This window comes from Bufo bufo, chromosome 1, assembly GCF_905171765.1.
Source record: "Bufo bufo chromosome 1, aBufBuf1.1, whole genome shotgun sequence".
Classification (NCBI taxonomy): Eukaryota; Metazoa; Chordata; class Amphibia; order Anura; family Bufonidae; genus Bufo; species Bufo bufo.
The window spans coordinates 162,802,821-162,825,443 of NC_053389.1; the positions used below are offsets into that span (position 1 = coordinate 162,802,821).

The window sequence follows — 22,623 nt, forward strand, 5'->3', positions numbered from 1 at the left end:
ATTTTCCTGAACTTATACATTGTAACAAATTATCAGAATAGGTGAAGTCTATAGCTCTTAAATGACAGGAGTGACTTTGCTTAATGTCAATAGGCTACTTTCACACTCGTGTTTTGTGAGGATCCGTCATAGACGGATCCGTTCAGCTAATGCAACCATAAACAGATCCGTTTGTATAATCCTTAACATTGCCAAGACGGATCCGTCTTGAACACCATTGAAAGTCAATGGAGGACGGATCCTTTTTCTATTGTGCCAGATTGTGTCAGTGAAAACTGATCCGTCCCCATTGACTTACATTGTGTGTCAGGACGGATCGGTTTGGTTCAGTTTCATCAGACGGACACCAAAACGCTGCAAGCAGCGTTTTGGTGTCCGTCTCCAAAGCGGAACGGAGACTGAACTGATGCATTCTGAGCGGATCCGTTTCCATTCAGAAAGCATTAGAATGCAAACTGATCCATTTTGGACCGCTTGTGAGAGCCCTGAACGGATCTCACAAACGGAAAGCCAAAAAAAAAAAATTATCTCAAGAGAATAGTACCATCAAGGGTGGGAAATATGGAGCAGCAACGGAACAGTTGCAACGGAACAAGTTCCTTAGGAAAATGAAAGGATCAATCTGATTGGTTGCTATGGGCAACTAAGCCAGTGTCCCTTTACACCAGTTTTGATAAATCCCCCCTGGTGTGTTGGAAACATGGAAAATAGGCAAACAAAGGGGTTGTCCCTTGACTAAAAAATTTAAATCAGACATCATATAGTACATGGTAATCTCTTTCTAACAAAACTAGAACCAGTACCTCACATGGATCCAGAGATCTTTCCTTTCATTGCTCCAATTGTTCTGCTAGATTTATTTGAGGCTGGCAGCTCAGGGGGCGTGTCCTTACACAGGGGGCGTGTCCTTACACAGAGGGCGTGTCCTTTTTACTGTAGCACTTTCTCTGTCAGGCGTGGGCCACACTGCAACTTTTTGTAACATGACTTATTGATTTTAAAGGGGTTGGCCACCATACGCAAAAAAATAAAAAATAAAATGGCCCCAGATAATAACTAAAGCCAAGAGGTATTAGTATAATGAGAGATATACTGTGTATGTATAATTTTTCTAATGTGTTCAGCATAGTATGCTCCCATAGATGACAGGCTGTGTGGGTGGAGCAGCATCAAAGTGAAAGTAAAAATCCCAGCATGCATCACAGCAAGCATCTTCAGAGGAGTGGTCACATGACATCCCAGCAGGCTGAGCTAAATACAAACAGAAGCGCTCCTTCTTCCCCTCCAGCTGCGCGGAATCCTGTCAAAGAAGGAAATATATACTAAATATATATACAAAAAGTTAGGCTACTTTCACACTAGCATTATTCTTTTCCGGTATTGAGTTCCGTCGTCGGGGCTCTATGCTGGAAAAAAACTGATCAGTCACATGCCCATGCATTCTGAATGGAGAGAAATCCGTTCAGTATGCATCAGGATGTCTTCAGTTCAGTCTTTTTGACTGATCAGGATGGAGAGAATACCGCAGCATGCTGAGGTATTATCTCCGTCCTAAATTCTGGAAGACATGCAGGAATGAGGAATGCCATATCCGGCATTAATTCCCATTGACTTGCATTAGTGCCGGATCCGGCATTAAAATACCGCAACGACGGATCCGGCATTTCGGTCTGCGCATGCTCTGACCGCAAAAAACGCCGGATCCGTTTTTTCCAGATGACACCTGAGTAACGGATCCGGCATTTCAATGCATTTGTCAGACGGATCAGGACCCTGATCAGTCTGACAAATGCCAACAGTCTGCATGCGTTTTGCCTGTCGGAATCCTCTGCCGCAAGTGTGAAAGTAGCCTTTAGGATGTCTAGAATATATAAATATTATACACAGTTGAGTCCCATTATTATGTTTTTTTTTAAAGTTATATTCGATCATAATAAATTATGGCAGCGTCCTGGCGATTAAACTGGGACTCCAATCGGAACTGCCGCTCCGCTGCCACCAATGATGATGGGGGGGGTTTGTTAACCAATGATTTTAATTAGGGGGGGAGGCCGCACTGGACACCAATGATTTTAATAGGGGGTGGGTGGGGGTGGGGGGCCACACTAGCCACCAATGATTTTAATAGGGGGTGGGGGGGCCGCACTAGCCACCAATGATTTTAATAGGGAGGGGGGGGCCGCACTGACCACCAATGATTTTAATACTGGGGAGAGAGGGGAGGCCGCACTGGCCACCAATGATTTTAATACTGAGGAGGGAGGGGGGTCTGGCCCCCTGCTGCCTGGCAGCACCTGATCTCTTACAGGGGGCTGTGATCTGCACAATTAACCCCTCAGGTGCGGCACCTGAGGGGTTAATTGTGCGGTTCACAGCCCCCTGTAAGAGATCGGGTGCTGCCAGGCAGCAGGGGGCCGTTATGTCCACAGTTCTCAGTATATTCTAACTTGAAGCGTCCCCATCACTATGGGAACGCCTCTGTGTTAGAATATACTGTCGGATCTGAGTTTTTACGATCTAACTCAAATCCGATGGTATATTCTAACATAAAGGTGTTCCCATGGTGATGGGGACGCTTCAAGTTAAAAGCTCCAATGCTGGTAATGTGTCAGCTCCAGGCACCGACTCTGGACACAGTAGAAGTGCCGGATGGGGGGGTTAGGGTTATGTGAGGCTGGGGCGCCAGTGGCAGACTGGGCATGCGCTGCGAGGATGAGGAAAAGCAGCGCATGCGCATTTACTCTGCAGGCATGGACGAAGCTCCTCCATGTCGCGTGCAGCCATAGACGAACTGGCTGCATGGCAGAGTGGGGCTCAGGGGGCGTGTCATCAGATTGTAGAAAAACAGGCAGATCTACTTAAAGACATATATTAGGAAAAGTACTTTTTCCCTGCCTCCCACACAGTAGTAGTAAATACATGCAGAGTGGCCAACCCCTTTAACTATTTATGACAGCTGCACTCCACAAGATTGCATTCAGCTGAATGCTTTTGTTTGGACTGCTGCTGTAGATATATAGTTAAAATCAATCTGTCGCATTACATAAAGTCGCAGTCTGGCCTCACCCTTAACAGAAGATGCGGCTGGTGACAGTTCAAGATTTAAGCTGAGTGCATGTGTAACATCCTGAAGTATGTCACTAAATCTCTGTATCCCTGCTACAATAATGTCAAGTGTTGATGTATTTCCATCTGATGTAATATAACTGTGCATTGTCATTTCTATGTCTGTATTTTATATATGTGCTGTAATACTTGATGTGCACCAGCAGGTGGCAGCAGTATGTAACAGGTTAGAGTTAGATCTAGACTGGAACAGACCATTCCAGGCTAGCTTCCCCCTATCTGAGGAGGAGTGGACTTTTCCCACATCCTACTTCAGAGGGAGGAAAGGAAGTTCTAGGCAGTGTACCAGCCACCCCCTGTTGGGGTAGGCTGTGTTGATAGGAGCTCCCAGAAACAGGGACCCCAACCAAGGATCCAAGCCTCTGCTGAGGCCCCAGATCAACCTTCCCAGCCTGAGTCCCTTACCTCAGCTGGTATACCAAGGAAGCAGCCATCTACAGAACTATCAGATCTCCAGGAAGCCTCCACCATACCCTGCGAGCAGTCCTGTAAGTAAAAGATTCCAAGACAAGGAGAAGATAAGTACCTCCACAGCTAGTCAGGCCCATATCAAGCAGACCTCAGACAGAGCAGAAGATAGATACCTGCCAGCAGGGGAGGGCTGGCAGCCTTAGTCCTGGGGGGCAAATCCAGTCAAGTGGCCCATTTTTAGCCCCGCCCATTATTAAAAGCCCCTCCTACATATAATAGGCCACTCCCAACACACACTGTACAGCTGACATTCTATAGTTGAGGCCTGTCTACACATCATACGGAGAGGGGAGGGTCTGTCCTGGCTGCACTGCCTGCTTATATAACAAGCTACAGCCAGGGAGCTCCTCCGCTCTCCTCCCTCCCCTGATCCTGCTCAAGGCTTGTGGTTCCCCCCACCATCTGCCACCTGCCCGTGGCCTGCTGCCCCCTTTCGTCGTCCTCACCCAGCTCTGAATCCTCCTTCTGCAAATGGCAGGAGGAGGAGCCGGAGCATCTCCTCTCCTACATAGCACCACATACCTCTTACATCCAGTGATGTCACCTTTGATGTAGACGTTCTTTTTCCTCATCTTCTCCATTCAGACCAGACCGCCATGATGATTTTTCTGCCATCTCCCGTCTCTGCAGAGATTGAGAAACAGACATTAGTTTCCTGCCACCCCCAATACTATACTGCAGAAACAGTCCCCCTGGAAATACTACTACCACACAGATAGTGCCCCCAATACTGTGCCCGCTATGCCCCCAATACTATACTGCAGAAACAGTACCCCTGGGAATACTACTACCACACAGATAGTGCCCCCTTAAACAATTATTGGCACACAGTGCTCTAAAAAATAACTGCGCCCAGACACTAATAGTATAAAGATAATGTCCCCCAAAAATAATTGTGCTAAGCTGATACTATGCCAGGGTGCCCCCAAAGTAACAGTGCTCCCCAAAATCCCACCAATATAAATAATTCTCTGCCAGAGCACACTTAGTAGTAATAATGCCCCTATAGTACCCATACTAGTAATCATGTTCCTCATAGACCCCCAGTAGTAGTAAAGCTCCCCATAATACCCCCTAGTAGTACTAATTTTCCCTATAATATGACAGTACATGAAATACCCCCGCTTAGTGCCCGCGGTTGAGCTAATGTCCCCATAATGTATGCCAGTATAAAATACCCCTATATAGTGCCCCAGTAAATGCCCTCATACTGCTCCTCTCCCCCTTCCCCATAGTGTCCCCCATAATATGCCAGTAAAAAAATGCCCCTTAGTGCCCCCAGCAGATGCCCCTATAGTGCTCCTCTCCCCCACAATGTGCCAGTAAAAAAATGCCCCTTCTTAGTGCCACCATATGCCCCAATAGTGCTCCACTCCCCCATAGTGCCCCCAAATAATGCCCCATAGTGCCGCTCTCCCCTATAGTGCCTCCCATAATGTGCCAGTAAAAAATGCCCCCTTAGTGCTACCAAATGCCATAGTGCCCCCATAATGTTCCAATACAAAAGGCCCCTTTAGAGTCCCCACTTACCATTGTGCCCCCAAATAATGCCCCTATAGTAACACCAGATGCCCCATAGTGCGTCTCTCCCCTATAGTGCCCCCCAGAATGTGACAATAATTAAAAAAAAGCCCCTTTAGAGCCCCCAGATACCCCCATAGTGCTCCTCTCCCCCATGGTGCCCCCCCATAATGTGCCAGTAAGAAATGCCCTCATAGTGCCAGCTCCCCCCCATAGTGCCAGCCCCCCCCATAGTGCCAGCCCCCCCTATAGTGCCAGCCCCCCCTATAGTGGCAGCCCCCCCCATAGTGCCAGCTCCCCCCATAGTGCCAGCTCCCCCTATAGTGCCAGCTCCCCCTATAGTGCCAGCCCCCCCCATAGTGCCAGCCCCCCCATAGTGCCAGCTCCCCCTATAGTGCCAGCTCCCCCTATAGTGCCAGCTCCCCCATAGTGCCAGACCCCCCCCATAGTGCCAGACCCCCCCCCCCATAGTGCCAGATCCCCCCCCATAGTGCCAGATTCCCCCCCTATAGTGCCAGATCCCCCCCTATAGTGCCAGATCCCCCCCCTATAGTGCCAGATCCCCCCCATAGTGCCAGATCCCCCCCTATAGTGCCAGCTCCCCCTATAGTGCCCCCCATAGTGCTAGCTCCCCCAAAGTGCCAGATCCCCCCCCCCATAGTGCCAGATCCCCCCTATAGTGCCAGATCCCCCCTATAGTGCCAGATCCCCCCCATAGTGCCAGATCCCCCCCCATAGAGCCAGCCCCCCCCCCATAGCCCCCCCTCCCCCGCAAAGAAAAAAAAAAAAACACTAATACTTACCTCCAGACCATCAGCAGCGATGCAGGCTCTTCCGGCTTGTGTCCCTGCTGTGTGCTGCCCGGCTCAGGCGGCGCGATGATGACGTCACTGCGCCGCCTGAGCCGGCCTCTGATAGGCTGCAGGCATTAGTGCCTGCGGCCTATCAGAAGAACAGGGGAGGGACACGCCTCTCCCTCCCCTGCCACACAGCACACAGCACGGCCGCAATTACATCCAGGGCCGCGCCGCCTGTGGTGATCGGCGGTGCGGCCCTGAAGAATAAAAAAAAATAAAAAATAAAATAATAATTTTTAAAGACGTGCGGCCCAGCCGTTTATTTAAGGCGGTCTGGGGGGCAATTGCCTCCCTGCCCCCCGGCCCAGCCCGCCCCTGCCTCCCAGATTCTAATAGGCGTATGTACCAGATGCAGAATAGATATAAATTCCTGCCACATATTGCCAAAACCTGCTGGGACCCTAGACTAAAGCTGTATACTTGTTTGGATCAAAAGCTGCATATCATAACATCAAGTAAAGACAAGTTGGACCCTATTATCTGTGTGGAAATTCCATCATTCCTCAGTTACTCCTATTAACAGCAGTCAATTTTGTTGCATGTGAGCCAGGATACAGGAGTCCAGCCGTACTACAGGTAGGAGACACCGTTGACACAATACAGAAACATTATCCCCCTCTGGCATTCCTTACCTAATACATGTGCTCATACCATCTTAAAGGGCCCTGCTACAGTACCTGCGCAAGCTGCAACTGGCGTCACGAACTTATATACACCTAAATCTGACCCACTGCATAGCAACCCCACTGACCCAGTGTCCTGCTCATTGCACATGCATGGACAAGAAATAAGGAAAAGAACAAACAGCAGATACATTGTATTGAATAACTCACTGGCTATACAAATTTTTTTAATTACCGTATTTTTCACTTTATAAAACACACTTTTTAACAAGTAAGGAGAGTGCATGGGTAGGAAGGTCCTACACTGTACTGAAAGCAGGGGCGGGCTGGGACAATTGCCCCCCAGGCCGCCCTAAAAAAAGCCGCTGGGCCGTCTTTAACAAATAATAATTATTATTATTTTTTTTTATTCCTCTGGGCCGCACCGCCGATCACCACAGGCGGCGCAGCCCTGGATGTAATTGCGGTGGTGGTGGCGGCGGGCAGTAGGAGATGAGCGCTTCCATTGTGGAAGCGCTCATCTCCATATTCATCTGTATCGCCGTCCTCAGGACAGTGATACAGATGGCTGTGCTGTGGGGCAGGGGAGGGAGAGGCGTCTCCCTTCCCTGTTCTTCTGATAGGCCGCAGGCACTAATGCCTGCAGCCTATCAGAGGCTGGCTCAGGCGGCGCGATGACGTCATCATCATCGCGCCGCCTGAGCCGGGCAGCACACAGCGCGAGACACAGGCCGCAAGAGGCCTGCATCGCATCGCTGCTGATGGAGGTAAGTATTAGTGTTTTTGTTTTTTCTTTGTGGGGGGGGGGGCTGGCACTATGGGGGGGAGCTGGCACTATGGGGGGGGCTGGCACTATATGGGGAGCTGGCACTATGGGGGGAGCTGGGATTTCTTACAGCCTGATATTTTTTGGGGTGGCATTCTGGGGGCATTTATTTTTTGCCCATTTTGGGGGGGCACTATGGGGGCATTTCTTACTGGCACATTATGGGGGGTGCACTATTGGGGAGAGGAGCACTATGGGGAAGCGGGGGCTCTAAAGGGGCCTTTTTTATGGCACATTATGGGGGACACTATGGCATCTGGTGGCACTAAGGGGGCATTTTTTTACTGGCATATTATGGGAGGCATTATAGGGGAGAGCGGCACTATGAGGCATTATTTGGGGGCACTATGGGGGAGTGGAGCACTATGGGGGCATCTGGGGGCTCTAAATGGGCTTTTTTTTTTAAATTGGCACATTATGGGGGGCACTATAGGGGAGAGCGGCCCAATGGGGCATCTGTGGGCACTATAGGGGCATTATTTGGGGGCACTAGGGGGGAGAGGAGCACTATTGGGGCATTTGGTGGCACTAAGGGGGCATTTTTTTATTGGCATATTATGGGGAGCACTATGAGGGCATTTACTGTGGCACTATATAGGGGTATTTTATACTGGCATACATTATGGGGACATTAGCTCAACTGCGTGCACTAAGCAGGGGTATTTCATGTACTGTCATATTATAGGGAGAATTATTACTACTAGGGGGTATTATGCGGAGCTTTACTACTACTGGGGGGCTATGAGGAACATGAGTACTAGTATGGGCACTATAGGGGCATTTTTACTACTAAGTGTGCCCGGGCAGATAATTATTTCTATTGGTGGGATTTTAGGGAGCACTGTTACTTTGGGGGGCACCCTGGCACAGTATCAGCTTAGCAAAATTATCTTTGGGGGACATTATCTTTATACTATTAGTGTCTGGGCGCAGTTATTTTTTAGAGCACTGTGTGCCAATAATTGTTGAAGGGGGCACTATCTGTGGGGTAGCAGTATTTCCAGGGGGACTGTTTCTGCAGTATGGTATTGGGAGTGTTCAGAACATGTGAAGATGATGGAAATGTGGGAAACTAATGTCTGTTTGTCAATCTCTGCAGAGACGGGAGATGGCTGAAAAATCATCATGGCGGTCTGGTCTGAATGGAGAAGATGAGGAAAGAGAACGTCTACAACAAAGGTGACATCACTGGATGTAAGAGGTATGGGGCGCTATGTAGGAGAGGAGATGCTCCGGCTCCTCCCCCTGCTATTTGCAGAAGGAGGATTCAGAGCTGGGTGAGGACGGTCAAGGGGGGCAGCAGGCCACGGGCGGGTGGCAGATGGTGGGGGGAACCACAGGCCTTGAGCAGGATCTGGGGAGGGAGGAGAGCGGAGGAGCTTTCTGGCTGTAGCCTGCTGTTTATTGTATAATGTGAAGCAGGCAGTGCAGCCAGGACAGGTCCTCCCCTCTCCGTATGATGTGTAGAGACAGGCCTCAACAATAGAATGTCAGCTGTACAGTGTTTGTTGGGAGTGGCCTATTATATGTAGGAGGGGCTTTTAATAATGGGTGGGGCTAAAATGGGCCAAGTACAGCTTAAGGACCTTTGATGATGTCATCAATGGGAGGAGCAAATGTAGAAGAACTATACAGCCAGCACTAGTGCAGGGAAATGTGAGTTTTTAATTATTAAAGATAAGTGTGTGTAGCAGAGCTGCAGATGTGGTAGAGCTGTATGTGTGTAGCAGAACTGTGTGGGTGTAGCAAAGCTGTATGTGTATAGGAGAGCTGTGTGTGTGTGTGTAGGAGTGCTGTATATGTGTGTAACAGAACTGTATTTGTGTATTAGAGCTGTATGTGTGTACTAGAACTGTATGGATGTAGCTGAGCTGTATAGATGTAGTAGAGCTGTATGTGTATAGGAGATAGAAGGGTTGTATGGGTGTAATAGAACTGTAAGGGTGTAGCAGAGTTGTATGGTTGTAGCAGAGCTATTTGTATGTAACAAAACTGTATGTGTCTAGCAGAGCTGTATGTGTGTAGAAGTAGAGCTGTGTGTGTGTAGCAGGGCTGTATATGTACGGCAGAGCTGTATCTGTGTATGGCAGGGCTGTGTGCATATAGCAGAGTTGTGTGTGTACCGTGACTGTGTGTATGTATCGCAGACAAATACTTAAAAATAGTCTAGCAGAACAAGAAGCATGGCAGAACACAACAGAACTATGACTGGAGACACATTTATTTGGATAGGTACATTTAATGAGGTAACCACATGCACCATTGCTGGTTGTTACAATGGTCAGCAGATGACACAGTAAGGCCTCTTGCACACGACCGTATGTATTTTGCGGTCCACAAAAAACGAATCAGCAAAAAAATGCGGATGACATCCGTGTGCATTCCGTATTTTGCGGAATGGAACAGCTGGTCCCTAATAGGACAGTACTATCCTGGTCTGTAATGCGGACAAGAATAGGACATGTTCTGTTTTTTTGCAGAATGGAAATACGGAAACAGAGTACCTTCCGAACGGACACTGAAATAAAATACGTTCATGTGCAAGAGGCCTAAGGGTAACAGGAGCTATTCCCCCCTCCCATGCTGCACCCTAAAGTTACTGAACTTGACCCTTCCACTTCAGTAAACCATATTCCTTTCAAAGAGGACCTAGAAAATATTTTTCTAATGTTCTGTTGTCTAAACCTTGGGTGTATCTTATAGTCCAGTGCGTCTTATAAGGTGGAAAAATACTGTACTGGCAATTACAAAAGCATTCAGATCCAGGTGCTGTGTTGAGAAATGTAGAATGTAGAAGGGCCAAACTAGGATTGCTAGAACTGGGTCAAAGCACCTACAGTGGGCATTTATCAGAACTGAAACAAGGAGCAATGGAAGAAGATACCTAAGGCTGATATAAATATTGCAGCATTGAATGCATCAAAGTAGGATGGAACAGTACACTGCGCCAGTTAACTAACCTCCAGGCCCGAAGGTGATGCGCGCAGGCGCTGGATTTTGGCTGCAGAAAATGAATGATGCCACAAGCATACAGGGCTGGCCGGAGGATACACAGGGGAGGAGTTAGGCGTTAGTAAGGCCGGGGGGGGCCTGGGCACTTGCAGCAAATGAGCTGCCCCTGGGCACTTGCGATGGCCCATTTGCATATCTTTAAAACTTGATTTTGGGCGATTTGGAGACTCTCATAAATGAAACAAAGGTAACATTAGCGTCATGTACTTGTGTCCCACACAGCTTTACAATCAGTTTAAAACGTGTCAAGTAGGTGACAGACTCCTTCTGGCACTGATTATAGAGATGGGATAGAGAGGACTGCGCAGCTGTAAATGTAGGACTACACAGTTCTCTCTATAATCAGCAAAAGTGATTCAGTAGCACTCGATCAATACATTCAATAATGTCCTTTGTGATGCTTCTGAGTGATTGAGTCATTGAGAGAGAGTTAGGAAGCACACTGTGGGAGCCATCATATCAGTTAGCCTCCACCCACCAGCTCAGGAACAACTGAGAATTAGAGAAATAGCCTGCAGGCATATGTATTTTGACACATACTCTGCAGTGAAAACTGTGTCCCATTATTTTAAATGGGAATCCATGTTGCCCTTCGTATTGATTGGAAATCCACATCAAGAAGTGTCATGTCACATCTTGATACACATTCTGCATAGAAAAGAGGAGCAGCCTCTTACTTCTGCATCAGACTTTTCCACACAACAATATAGTCGTGTGAACATACCGTTCTTTAGGTCAGCTAAGAGATTTATTAATCAGAGTCAGACTTGTTAGGTTATATCTGCAGCGAGCCGGAGCAGAAGATGGAAGTGGTAGTGGCCCTGATAGTGATCTGTCCCAGTGTACTCCCTTTGTTTTAGGCGCCCTTTTTTATTGTATATGTGTATATATAGCCTGCATGTATGTTTTATAAGCTAAGCAACTGTTTTTGTCTGAAGATGGGCAGGTGTTTACACAAAATGTGTTGTGAAGTTGTTCTGCCATAAAAACATTTGAAGATTACTACTATCTCCAACTGGTCGGCTCGTTCGCGCCAAAGGATGGTTTCTTCCTGTATCAGTGTACTCCCTCAGGCGGTCATTCTCTGTTGTTGGTACAGTCAAGGAGGGGCACCCTGTATTCCCTCGGAGCACTCCCTGTTGCCATGAGATCCTTGCCTGATGGTGGTTTGGGGTGCCTATGGTGTTAATGTCCATGTGGGTGCTAGGCAGGGCATATGTTGAAGCAATGGCCAGCGTGTCTGTAGTTAAGAGAGTCAGAGATAAGGCCAGATGAAACTTAACAAGATCCTCTCTTTAGTGTATGCAGGATTGAAGTGGTAGTACACCCAGCAGTAGTTTGTGTAAAATATAGAGCGCCCCCCCACCCCCGATTCCCAACATAAGCTAAGCAGACAAATACAGCCCTGGCCCTCAGATTACTCGGGTTAAAATATCTGCTATAGGGATCTCTAGATAACAGCTGTGCCCTGGCCAGCATAGCTGTAGTGTCCACTATTCTGGAGTGGATAGGGTGTCTTAACATGTTATCCCCCTGCTGCAGCAGGGTCTGGATCATCTTAAGCTGGGTTACCTTGCTGTCTCTCTCGCTCACGCTGTAGCCATGCAAATCCTCCTCCTTTATGTATTACATGCTTGCATCTTCCGGAGCTGGTGGAGGTGACCGAGGCTCTAGGAGCTTGGAGCTGGAGTATATGGGAGTGGAGCACATGGTTCTGATCCTTCTTCCTCCCTCTCTACAGCTACTCTCTCTGGAAACTTCTGAAACTAGGGGGTGGAGAAAGTCCACACCCTGAACTCCAAAGAGGGCTGGGCCAGGATTATTAACCCTGACCTTGCTTGGCTCATGCTGGAACAACTTTGTGCACAGTACATATCATTAACATTGCAACTGAGTGTGCAGCACATAGTATTAACATTACATAACAAACCAAACTTTGCAGATACCTCCAGGTCTGGGGTACTGTATATTCAAACGCGACAGAACATGGTGCTTGAGCGACATGACATTTAAAAAATATTAATAAAAAAGCCAAAAAAACACAAACATAACTGTGTGAAGGGATAGTAAACGATCTCAAATTGTATTCAAAATTGCAAAAGAAGGGCAATTCCTGTTTTGGCCATGTATCAGGATGTTGAACAAATTGTAGCAAGTTGCACAACTTGTCAAACCTTTGCTCCGACATTGCCTAATGAGCCCTCTGTGCAAAGAGAAATTCCATGTGAACTATGGCATACCATTTTAGTTTTACTCTGTCCTCCTCCTCCTCCTCGACCCTTCCTCTGCCTTTTACGCCATCAACCACTCCCTTCTCTCATCTCTTGGCATCCCAGACTTTGCCTTCTCCTGGATCACATCATACCTCACAGACCGGACATTTAGTGTCTCCCACTGACACACCACCTCATTGTCTCGTCCCCTTTCTGTTGATGTCCCTCAAGGCTCTGTCCTAAGACCCCTGCTCTTCTCAATCTACACTTTTGGCCTGGGACAGCTCATAGTGTCCCATGGCTTTCAGTATCACTTCTATGCTGATACCACACAAATTTACCTCTCTGGTCCAGATATCATCTCCTTACTATCTAGAATCCCACAATGCCTATCTTCTATATCCTTCTTCTTCTCCTCTAGCTTCCTAAAACTTAACATGGATAAAACTGAATTTATCTTCTTTCCCCCATCTCACTCAACATCCTCAACAGACCTATCTGTCACGGTCAATGGTTGTACACTCTCCCCGGTAAATTACTTCTGCTGCTTTGGAGTAACCTTTGATTCTACCCTGTCCTTCAAAACGCACATCCAAGCCCTTTACACCACCTGCTGCCTCCAACTCAAATATCTCTCGGATCCGCACATTCCATTTTGCAGGAGTCTGTAAAATTCTTGTACATGCCCTCATCATCTTCTAGACTACTGTAAGATCCTTCTCTGTGGCCTTCCATCTAGCACCTTCTCATCCCAACAATCTATCCTCAACTCTACTGCCCGACTAATCCACCTTTTCTCCCCATTACTCCCCTGCTTCTTCCCTCCGCCAGTCCCTTCACTGGCTCCCAATTGCCCAGCGAGTTCAGTTTCAAATACTAACAAATCCATACAAGGCTGTCCATATCCTGTCCCCTCCATACATCTTTCAGCTACTTTTCTGATACATCTCCACACGTAATCTCCGATCCTCACAAGACCTCCTTCTCTCTTTTTATCACATCTTACCACAATCACCTCCTTCTTTCTCCCATGCATCCTCCATACTCTTGAATTCTCTACCCCAACATATCAGACTCTCACTTACAATGGAGATCTTCAAAAGAAACCTGAAAACCCACCTCTTCAGACAAGCCTACAACCAGTGACCCTACTGCTGCTATACCGCCATGACCAGCTTTACCCTCACCTACTGTGTCCTTCCTCCATACCTTGTAGATTGTAAGGCTTCGTGGGCAGGGCCCTCTCTCCTTCTGTACCAGTCTGTAACTCGTCTTGTTCGTGCAATTGTCTGTATTATGTATATGCACCCCTTATCATATGTACAGCGCCATGGAATTAATGGTGCTTTGATAATAAATATAATAGTTGAGATTCAATTTGTTGCATATTCCAATTAAAAGGTCTAAAACTGAAATACAGCAGACATACCATCTCAGTTGAAGTGAGAACAGACTATGGTCTGTGTTTTATGTGTGTTTTTCCGCACTGATTCTTGTACAGAAAAACGGCACGGTAATACGGTACCAGCAAAGTATATAAGATTAAACAAATCTCCTGTGCACTTTGCTTTTTTCCTCTGTGTGCGGAAACTGACCTGCTATGCTGAATTGTTTGTGCAATGTTTTTGGTGCAGATTTCACCTTTTTCAATGGAAGGGAGAGATCTGCTGAAAATCCGTATTAAATCCGCAAGTAACACATGCGTATTTCGATGCAGATTTGGTGGAGAAACACATGGAAATCTGCACAGAAATTTGTGCGGCATTTCTGAAAGTCTACCCGCACCCATGTGCAGGTAGCCTAAAGCTGACGATACATATGAGATACCCATTGGCTGTACAAGCTACAAGTAGTTTAGCCAACAATCTCACCGTGAGCTGCTGATGGAGGCTTATCTGAGAACAAAAGGATTGAGCATGTTTACATCCATCTGTAGGTTTGAACAATATCTATCTAATGTATATAGCCAGCTAAACATGTGACTTCAAGAGTAGTGGGCTTGCAGAAGGTGCAAGAATTTTAAAGCAATTGTCAGGGCCACATGAATAATGTACAACGTGGAGTTCAAAACAGGTATTGTAAACAGTTATGTTACAGTCCAAGGATAATGCAGATGATGGTGTCATAGTAACTGAAAATGAATGCACTGCAGCACAGAGATTATGCACACAGCGAAGTTATAATAGTGGTATAATACACACATGTGTGTCATAGTACAGGAGTGATGCACAAAGTGAGGTCAGTGCAGGCAGGGGCGTAACTAGAAGTGACTGGGCCCCACAGCAAATATTTGTAAGGGCCCCTCCAGCGCGCTTCGCACCTCCCTCCTCCTGTATAAACCCCACTCCTTTGGCACAGTGTAGCGGTATACTGTATATTGTGGGGCACAGTGGATGCTATATGTGTATAACATAAACATATTTCATATGAAAACTTACAGTTACTTGACCCTTGGGGATCTCGGACACCACTTCAACACTTGGCCGGGGGCTCGGCGGAGCTGATGTTGTGCTTTATCCTAATGAGAAAGATTTCATAATAAGGATTTGGAGAAGGGGCAGAGGGATAGCAGAGCAGGGAGAGGCTGGTGCTGCTACTACGGGGTCATACCATGGGGGAGTAATAAAGCCCACTATAATGCCCCCCCAGTAGTAATAATTCTCCTTATAATGTGACAGTGCAAAAATACCCCCTTGTAATGCCCCCAGTTGAGCTAATGTCCCCATAGTGCCCCCATAATGTCCCAGTATAAAATACCCCTATATAGTGCCCCCAGTAAATTCCCTTATAGTGCTCCTCTCCCCCCTTCCTGCTAGTGCCCCCCATAATGTACCAGTATAAAATGCCCCATATATAGTGCCCCAGTAGGTGCCCCTCAGTGTCCGGCCTCTGATAGGCTGCCGGCCTAGTGTCCCCCATAATGCCCCCCAATAATGTGCCAGTAAGTGTCCCCATAGATGCCCCCCCATCATGTGCCGGTATCAAGTGTCTCTCTCCTCCCCCCACATGTCCCAGTATCATAGTGCCATCTCCCCCCCCCAATGTGCCAGTATCAAGTGCCTCTCTCCTTCCCACCCCCCCATGTGCCAGTATCATAGTGCCAAACCCCCCATGTGCTAGTATCAAGTGCCTCTCTCTTCCCCCCCATGTCCCAGTATCATAGTGCCATCTCCCCCCCAAAAAAAGTGGCAGTATCAAGTGCCTCTCCCCCCCATGTGCCAGTATCATAGTGCCAAACCCACCCATGTGCCAGTATCAAGTGCCAACCCCCCCCCCCCCACATGCCAGTATCAAGTGCCTCTCTCCTCCCCCCATGTCCCAGTATCATAGTGCCATCTCCCCCCCAATGTGCCAGTATCAAGTGCCTCTCTCCTTCCCACCCCCCATGTGCCAGTATCATAGTGCCAAACCCCCCCCATGTGCCAGTATCAAGTGCCTCTCTCTTCCCCAGTATAATAGTGCCATCTCCCCCCCAAAAAAAGTGCCAGTATCAGGTGCCTCTCCCCCCCATGTGCCAGTATCATAGTGCCAAACCCACCCATGTGCCAGTATCAAGTGCCAACCCCCCCATGCCAGTATCAAGTGCCTCTCTCCTCCCCCCATGTCCCAGTATCATAGTGCCATCTCCCCCCCCCACAAAAAAAGTGCCAGTATCAAGTGCCTCTCTCCCCCCCCATGTGCCAGTATCAGGTGCCAACCCCTCTCCCCCCCATGTGCCAGTATCAGATGCCTCTCCCCCCCCATGTGCCAGTATCAGGTGCCAACCCCCTCCCCCCCAGGTGCCAGTATCAGGTGCCTCTCCTTCCCCCCCATGTGCCAGTATCAGGTGCCAACCCCCCCTCCCCCAGGTGTCAGTATCAAGTGCCTCTCTCCTCCCCCCATGTCCCAGTATCATAGTGCCATCTCCCCCCCCCCACAAAAAAGTGCCAGTATCAAGTGCCTCTCTCCCTCCCCCCCATGTGCCAGTATCAGGTGCCTCTCCCTCCCCCATGTGCCAGTATCAGGTGCCAACCCCCCCAGGTGCCAGTATCAGGTGTCAACCCCTCTTCCCCCCCCCATGTGCCAGTATCAGGTGCCAACCCCCCTCCCCCCATGTGCCAGTATCAAGTGCCTCCCGCTCCCCCCATGGCAGTAACAGTCGGGTATTAAAAAAAAAAATAATAAACACTTCTACTTACCTCCATGTCAGCGATGCGATGCAGCCTCTTCCTGTGTCCCGCCCTGTATGTCCATATATGGAGTCAGTGCTTGTATTTCAGAAAAGTTTCTGCTGGGATTCAAACCCAAGACCTTCTGTATCAGAGGCAAAGCACTTAACCACAAGACCATAAGAGCTGCCTTGCTGCTGACTGAAAAAATATGAGACTTCTACTGTTATAGCTGGCTAAGTGTACATCTATACACATGACAGCTGCTCATATATAGAGATATAGCAGAGCTGAGTGTGCTGGGACAGCTGTCATATAGAGATATAGCAGTGTTGGGGCAGCTGTCATGTGTATAGATGTACACTTAGCCAGCTATAACAGTAGAAGTCTCATATTTTTTCAATCAGTTGCAATGCAGCCTTGATGGCTGTGTGGGTATATGCTTTGCCTCTGATACACTGATACATTGGAGGTTGTTCGAATCCCAGACACATCAGGAGACTTTAGGAGACAGTAAGATTAGATCACATTAGCGAGGGGGCCTGGTCAGCTGCTGCTGCTGTGAAGGGGCCCTGAACATTAAGACAAGAATCGATATTTAACTAACTTGAAAATAAACACACGTTGCCGGGGCGCCGGGCCCCCTTGGCAGCCCGGGCCCTGAAGCCCCTGCTTCCCCGGTAGTTACGCCACTGAGTGCAGGGATAATCTACTCAGTAAATTTATAGCACAGGAATTATAATGTACAGAGAGTGATGTCATAGTATAGGAATAATACTCAGTGATGTCACAGCATGGGTGTAATGTCCACGGTGATGTCACAGTATGGGTGTAATGTCCATGGTGCTGTCAAAGCATGGAGATGTAATGTCCACAGTGATGTCACAGTACAGGTGTAATGTACACAGTGATGTCACATTATGGGTGTAATGTACACGGTGATGTCACAGCATGGGTATAATGTACACTGTGATGTCACAGTATGGGTGTAATGTATACGGTGGTGTCACAGCATGGGTATAATGTCCACGGTGATGTCACAGCATGGATGTAATGTCCACTCCCGTGATGTCACAGTACCGTGATTTGCCCACCATGATAACAGAAGACTGTCAAGAACACTGTGACATCACAAGACTGTTAAAACCAATTATGTCATAGTACAGGGATAATGGTAAAAGTGAAGAAGGATAACACATCAGGGTAGCTATGTGGCTCCAAAATGAAACATAGAATGGAACCCCATTCAATATATACTCTACCCTGCATAGCCATCAGTAACTGCATCTTACCTCTGTGTTGATGTTACCTTAGTTGATGTGCCCTCTATCAGATGCCGTGTCTGCTACCCTGGTAGATGCACCATGGCAGTTCTTGAGCAAAGCTGCTCATTCAGGTCAAGACCTTGAGTTGACGCTACTAAACTACAGAGCGACAGCACTAGAAGGAGGCTAACCTCCAGCTGAATTATTCCTGGGAAGACCGTCACATGCGCAGGTTTTTTATGCAGTTTTTAAAGCCCAAACCAGAGTGGATTCAAAAAGTGCATAAAAAAACTTCAAGCTGTGGTCGACCCCTGGCAGTGGAACTCAAGTGTTATTGTATTGCCCTTAAGAATTGGAGATTAAATAAAAATCTGGAATGAATCAACCTGGAATGATAACGGCTCCACTTTCCACAATGGATTTAAAGGGGTTGTCTCGCTTGAGCACAAAGCATTTATCATGTAGAGAAAGTTAATACAAACCACTTACTAATGTATTGTGATTCTCCATATTGCTTTGCTGGCTAGATTCATTTTCCAAAATCACTGCATATGTAGATACAATAGGGTAATTAGAACAACAATATCACTGAAGCTAGTAAATGTACCCTTTAAAACGTCACTTTTAATTAAATATAGATAAAATAGAACCCACAAAAATGTAGACAAACAAATAATAATAGATGGTAGGATCACTGGGACAAATGGCCCAATAGGACTAAACACAATAGTTTGAGGCAGATACAGGAAAGGTTACCGCTTTTACTAGATTCATTTTCCATCACATTATACACCACTCGTTTCCATGGTTATGACCAACTTGCAATCCAGCAGCAGTGGACGTGCTTGCACACTATAGGAAAAAGCACCAGCCTGTGTGCGCCCCCGTGGTCTCGGCCCCCAGAGAGGCCGGCACTTTTTCCTATAGTGTGCAAGCACGACCACCACTGCTGATGGATTGCAGGGTGGTCGTAAACCATAAAAACGAGCAGTGTATAATGTGATGGAAAAATTAATCCAGCCAGCAAAGGAAGCAATATGGATAATAACAATACATTAGTAAGTGCCTTGTATTAACTTTCTCTACATGATAAATGCCACTTGCTGAAGTGACACAACCCCTTTAAAGATTAAGTAGGCAGCTACCAAGAAACAAGGTCGTCTGTAAGAGAGGGTTTGTCTTTTTGGCCCTCAAGTAGCATGCGTGGCCCACGCCCTCCCTATATTCAACATCACATCGAATGTGACTGCAAAGTGACAGTTTTAAAGACTTCAACACTGTTGGATTTTTGGACATAGGTCACATGTGACTTTGCCATCATAGACAACAATGCAAGGTATGTGCGACATGTGACTTGCTGGCAACTTTTCTGAGACTTGCTGTTATGTGACACGTCACCTCGTAGCCCAAGCTTTATAGCTACCACCACTAACATCCACTGCTAGCTAGCTACACGCAGGAATCTTGCAGAGTCTAATAGTTCACTCTTGTGTGGTGTGGCTCTCTCTGCACTACTATTTGTCCTGACCGCAAAACATGCTAGCTTGCATGGGGACATCGGTGGCATGACCACCTCACTGACCTCTGATTCAGTCCAGCCTCTGCTGTGTTACTAGGGAGTTAACCCTTTACAGACACCAGTGGTTTGCCAAATAGAGTGCAGTACACAATCACATACAGTGCATTTGCTACTGTACACAGTTCTGTTCCTCAATAATCAGTAGAGGTTATGTGTAAGGCCCCTCGACATACTGCTACCACATTAGATGGTTGGCTGATGCCGCTGAAATTGTTAGGTTTTTTCAACATCTATCTGATCTGTAGGGACGTTACTAGGGTCTCAAAAGATCCGGGGCCCAAGCACCAATGCATATGGCCCAATTCTCTAAGTTGAACAACTGCATCCCCCCCCCCCCCCTCCCCTGCAAACACTAGCACTGAAGACATTTTACTGTACTTGCTATACAGCTATACCTCTCACATCCAGGGCCTCCCAGGTGACGTCTCCTCTGATGTAGATCTTCTCTGTCATCATCTTCTCCATTCGGTCCCGACACTTCTCCCAGCCGCCTCGTTTCTGCAGAGTGTGACACACGGACATCTTAGCTTCCTTACTGTTCTGTACCCCCAAATACTATCCTGAAGAAAAATTAGTTCCCCCCATAGTAACAGTACTTCTCCCACCAATAGTAATTCCCTTCTAGAATACTCTCATTAGTAATACTGCCCCCTACTGGACCCAACAGTGATAATGCTCCACAAGAGTGCCTCCATCAGTAGAAGAGCCCTCCAGTATTAATAATACCCTCACAGAGCCCCCAGTAGAAATAAGGCCCCCTAATGTTCCCCCAGTGGTAATACAGCTCTCTACAGACCCCTCAGTAGTAATAAGGCCCCCATAGTGCTTTTAGTAGAAATAATGCGGATCCCTCCTATAGAGCCCCCAGTAGTAATAAGAACGCCTAATGTCCCCTGGATTTAAAATGCCCCCACAGTGCCTCCAGTATTTATACTGCCCCTACTGTTATAATGCTCGCCCTAAAGCGCCCCAAGTATTTATAATGTCGCCTGCAGTGCCCCCTGTAGTTATATCGCCCCCTACTGTTATAATGCTCGCCCTAAAGAGCCCTCAATATTTATAATGCCGCCTGCAGTTATATTCCTCCGTTTAGTGTCCTCAGAAATTATAATTCCTCAGCACCTCCGCCATACAGTCCCATGTAAATTACACTATTTCCCTCCCTCCGCCATAGAGTCCCATATAAATACCATCACACCATCTCTCCAGCCCCCTCCAATATACAGTCCCATGTAAATACCATCCCTCTCTATCTACAGCCCCCTGCAAAATACAGTCCCATGTAAATAACATCACACCATCTCTCCTGCCCCTTCCAACATACAGTCCCATGTAAATAACATTACCCCTCAACATACAGTCCCATGTAAATAACATCACCCTACCCCAGCCACTTTCAAATTTCAGTCCCATGTAATTAACATCACTCCACCTCACTGTTCCATGTAATTAGCTTCCCTCCCTTCAGCCCTAACATACAGTCCCAGTTAAATAACTTCAACTCCCAGCATTGCTCTGCCTCTCCCTTCACTTACCTCTCCTCATATAGCAGATCTTACCTCAGCCTCTTCCCAGGGCTTCTCTTCACTGCTGAGCCGTCCTCTCCTTTTCAGCTACTGCATTTAAAACTGATCACATGACCTGTGAGGTCATCACATGTCCTTTAGCTCTTGCAGTGCATTAGATTCAATTGTATTGCCGGTGTTCCGTTAGATTTCCCTACCCTCGTCACTTCCTGCTGTGACGCGGCCACACCGGACATGACGTGAGGAGGTGTGCCGCGCCGCGCAGGCGCACAACGACGGGGTAGGGAAATTTCACAGCAGAGTTAGCTGGACACTGGCCGACACTGCGCATGCGCCAGGAGCCTCACCAGCGGTTAGGGTAGGGAAAAATTACGGTCCAGTGCTTTTTCCCTACCCTAACCGCTGGTGAGGCTCCCAGTGCATGCGCAGTGTCGGCCGGTGTCCAGCTGAGAACATCCATCCGATCACCGCGCCTGCGCACTGGTCCGTAATTTTTCCCTACCCTAACCGCTGGTGAGGCTCCCGGCGCATGCGCAGTGTCGACCAGTGTCCAGCTAACTCTGCTGTGAAATTTCCCTACCCCGTCGTTGTGCGTCTGTGCGGCGCGGCACACCTCCTCACGTCATGTCCGGTGCTGCAGCGTCACAGCAGGAAGTGATGAGGGTAGGGAAATCTCACGAGTAGGGAAATCTAACGGAACACCGAGGACGGCAATATAGTTATATCTAACAGGCAGGCAGGACATTCGGGGCCTGGGACAAAACATCAGGGGCCGAGGCCCCGAATGTTTTGACCTAGCAACGCCCCTGCTGATATGTATAGTCGCCTTTAGGCACTGAGAGCAGATTTAGCACCTAGAGAGAGAAGTCATGTTCCCTTCAATAAAAATAGTATTTCAAGGTTTCAGAATTTCATCCCATGACTAATTAAAAAATTGCAAACCAGACACATAATCTAGTACATGACCATCTCTTTCTAACAAAGCTAGAACCAGCCCTGTACCTCACATGGGTCCAGAGCTCTCCCCATTCATTGCTCTAATTGCACCAATTCAAGCTGGCAGCTTAGGGGCGTGTCCTTTCTCAGAAGCCTGTCTGCTGCAGCTATTGTTGAAGGATGGAACCGAGCATGTGCGGCCTTCTCAGGGAGCAGGACAGAGAAATTAGAAAAGGAGCAAACAGCAATCTATTTCTAACAAAGCTAGAACCAGCCCTGTACCTCACATGGATCCAGAGATCTGCCCATTCACTGCTCTGATAAATTATGTCAAGCTGGCACCTCAAGGAGAGTGTCCTTTCTGCTGCAGCTCAAGGGGGCATGTTCTTTCTGCTGCAGCTCTCTCCCTATTACAGCTCAGGAGGCAGTTGAAGGAAGAAACTGAGCATGTGCGGCCATGTCAGTGAGTCGGACAAAAAATAAACAAACAGCAGGTGGCGATATACAGATGCATTTTATT

The 22,623-nt window shown here is 47.6% G+C and overlaps 1 protein-coding gene across 4 annotated transcripts in view; it reads left to right on the plus strand.

The window, feature by feature from the left end:
- Window positions 1–22,623, plus strand: part of UBASH3B (ubiquitin associated and SH3 domain containing B) — a 169,673-nt gene that overhangs the window by 89,994 nt on the left and 57,056 nt on the right. The window lies entirely within an intron of this gene.